The 3,273-nt window shown below is 32.8% G+C and overlaps 1 long non-coding RNA gene across 1 annotated transcript in view; it reads right to left on the minus strand.

The window, feature by feature from the left end:
- The window catches only part of LOC106869262 (uncharacterized), a 5,675-nt gene extending 2,476 nt beyond the window's left edge, over window positions 1-3,199 (minus strand). The window contains exon 1 of the long non-coding RNA XR_001409386.2: window positions 38-3,199. This is a non-coding gene — a long non-coding RNA (uncharacterized LOC106869262). The remainder of the gene's footprint in view (window positions 1-37) is intronic.
- Window positions 3,200-3,273: the final 74 nt, after the last annotated feature.

Raw genomic sequence — 3,273 nt, forward strand, 5'->3', positions numbered from 1 at the left:
AATAAGGGAAAATAAAGAAAATGCAAAATTTCCTTACGCCTTTTTGCTCTTTGGAGTTCTCATTGGAATCAAAGGTGGTGGTGGTGGAGTCGATGCAGAACTGTCTGCTATGGAATCATCATGCAATTTCTGTCTCTTGGACTCTCGGGGAAGATTCACAGTCTCTTCGTTGTCCATGTAATTGGACCTTTCAAGGCACAGCCCAAAACGAATATAGAGAACCAAAAATAAAAAAAGATAAAGAAAAAAAAAGAAAAGACAATTATATATTTGTTCAAATAATGTTGCTATTCTTAAAAATAATCAGATAAATTCCAAATAATATCTCAGATAATAAAGCTTAATGCTTTTGTATGGTGTTATCGGTTCTAGATAATGTTTCAATAGAATTATTCTTGGATATTTTTTAAACACCATTTTAATAATATCTAAGGTACTAATACTAAATTGTTCATTATCTTCGAAATTAATCAAGACTAAAGTTGTGTATTTCAACAGAAATATGGTAACTAAAAGGTTAGAGTGATCTAAATGTAAAACTTTCACCAAAATTTCATGTTATGTTCCGAAAACCAGCTCAATAATGATGGGGTTATATTCCTAAATTCTTCATAATCTCTAAAACTAATGGAAAAAAAGGCAGCAATTTCAACAGAAATATGGTAACTAAAGGATTAAAGTAATCTAAATTAAAACCTTCCATCAAAGTTTCTTTTATGTTCCAAAAACCAGCTTGATAATCCTTTCTCAACAGAAATATGCTAACAAAAGAGTTAAAGTCACCATGATATTTTTAACCCTTTTGATACCAACTTGGTTGAAACCACCTCTGACTCTGTAGTACAAATATCTTGTTTTCATAAGTTTTGAATTAAAATCTTCCACCAAACCTTAGTCACAGTTTATGTTCCTAACACTAGCTTAATGATAACTAAGTTATTTTACTAAATTCTTTGTTATATTTAAAATTAATTGAAAGAAACACAGAGCTTCTCAACAGAAATATGGTAACAAAAGGGTTAAAGTCACCATGATATTTTTAATCCTTTTGATACCAACCTGGTTGAAACTGCTTTTGGTTCTGTAGTACAAATGTCTTGTTTTCAAATGTTCTAAATTCAAATCTTCCATCAAACCTTAGTCACAATTTATGTTCCTAACACTAGCTAATAACTAAGTTATTTTACTAAGTTTATTCGAAATTAATTGAAAGAAACACAGAGCATCTCAACAGAAATACAGTAACGAAAGGATTAAATTCTTCATCATTTTGGAAAAATGATTTAAACAACAGTAGTGTACTTCAACAGAAATATGGTAACAAGCTGGTCAAATACAGTCTTAATAATGCTTGATAATATAAGGAAAAAAAAAATGGAAACAATTTTAAAAAATTAAACTTAAGTTTTTTGTTTGATTAATAAAATTATGAAAATTTTTTAAATTTTACTTAATAATAATAATTTTTATTTGATATTTCTTCTATTTGATATAATTCTAGTACAACTTCAAAAACCAATTTTATCAATACCTCTGCCTCTTCTGTTATTAATTTTGTTTTATAAAACAAATTTCAGATCTTGTATTTCAAATTAAAAACAAAAATAAGAGGAGGGACAAAGAGGTGAGAAATGAGGTTTAATGAATTGATGACAGCTTTAGCAGTTTAAACAAAATGCAGGTAAAGGAAGCAGTGAAAAGTGAAATGGTTAACCCACAAAAATTAGGGTTGATAGTTAGAAAGCTGGAGACTAGCAGAGGGTTAACACAGAAAACAAACATGGGTTTTATAGATAGGAAGGTAATATTTGGTGAGGTTTAATGATAGAAAAGCCACATGGGTTAGCTGAGAGATGTGAAAGAATTAATATACAGATAACAGAGTTACAGGGTTAAAACTAACTGAAAATCGTGAGAAAGGTTATATACAGTAGACAGCTGAGAGGTTTAAAAGGGTTAACCCACAGAAAACAGGGTTTATAGCTAGAAAGCTAAAGGCTGGCAGAGGGTAAACACACAGCAATCAAACAGAGTTTACAAGTAATATTAGCTATGCTACATGTTACAGTAGCTGAGTGATGTTAAAGGGTTAACTCGGGGTCTTTAATTACAAAGGGTGCATAGATTAGGAGTTGAGTAAACAGTGAGAAAAGCAGGGTTACAGTTAAGATGGGTTAACATGAGAAAAGAGAGTTGAGAACATGGAAAGTTGAGGGGGTCACAAGGGGGGTTAATTACTCAGAAAGGATTAAAAGATGAGAATGGATTAAAAGATGAGAAAGCTTAGAGCATAAAAAACTGAAGGTTAACCAAGAGGTTAATATGTAGACAATAAGGTTTATATAATACGTGTGTGTGTGTGTGTGTGTGTGTATGTCTTTGTATCTGTGTTCGTCCCCTCATCTCAGCTTGACAACCGGTGTCGATGTGTTTACGTCCCCCCGTAACTTCGCGGTTCAGCAAAAAAGACCAATAGAATAAGTACAAGGCTTAAATACATAAGTACTGGGGGTCGATTCATTCGACTAAAAATTCAAGGTGGGTACCCCAGCATGGCCGCAGCCTAATGACTGAAACTAGTTAAAAGGAAAAAGGTGAGATTTTAATTTCCTGCTTCATGTCTTTAACATTTCTGTCTTTCTCTTCACCTTTCCCTTCCCACCTTACAGCATGTCATTAACACTTCTCTCTCCCACTTTTCTCTCACCGTCTTTGTCTTTCACTCTTTGCCTCTCCCTTCAGCTAACCACATGATACATTTGTATTATTATACTCCTCACTTCTTTCTTCTCTACTCACATTCCTCCCACTCTCTCTCTCTCTCTCTCTCTCTTACTTTTACTCCATCTCTCTAACTGACTAAAGTATAACAGGCAAACAAACAAGCGGATAATGGGATTATTTAAATCTTCAAATGGCTACCTGGGGGCCCAGGAGAATAGAATAAGAATCAAAGGGATCCACAGGTGAAAAAAGGGTTGAAAAACATTGGTATAAGACATTAAAAACAAATTTTAATTATTTACATTTGACGGATAAGATAGACAGATCAGACAGATCAGACAGACAGAAGATAGATAAATAGACAGACAGACAGACAGATAAGATAGCTAGATAGATAGATAGACAGACAGACAGATAAATAAATAGACAGATAAGATAAACAAACAGACAGACAGATAGACAGATAAGATAGATAGATGATAGACAGATAGATGATAGACAGATAGACAGACAGACAGAAAGATAAGATAGATAGATCGACAGACAGAT

The sequence above is a fragment of the Octopus bimaculoides genome, chromosome 30, assembly GCF_001194135.2.
Source record: "Octopus bimaculoides isolate UCB-OBI-ISO-001 chromosome 30, ASM119413v2, whole genome shotgun sequence".
NCBI classification, from domain to species: Eukaryota; Metazoa; Mollusca; class Cephalopoda; order Octopoda; family Octopodidae; genus Octopus; species Octopus bimaculoides.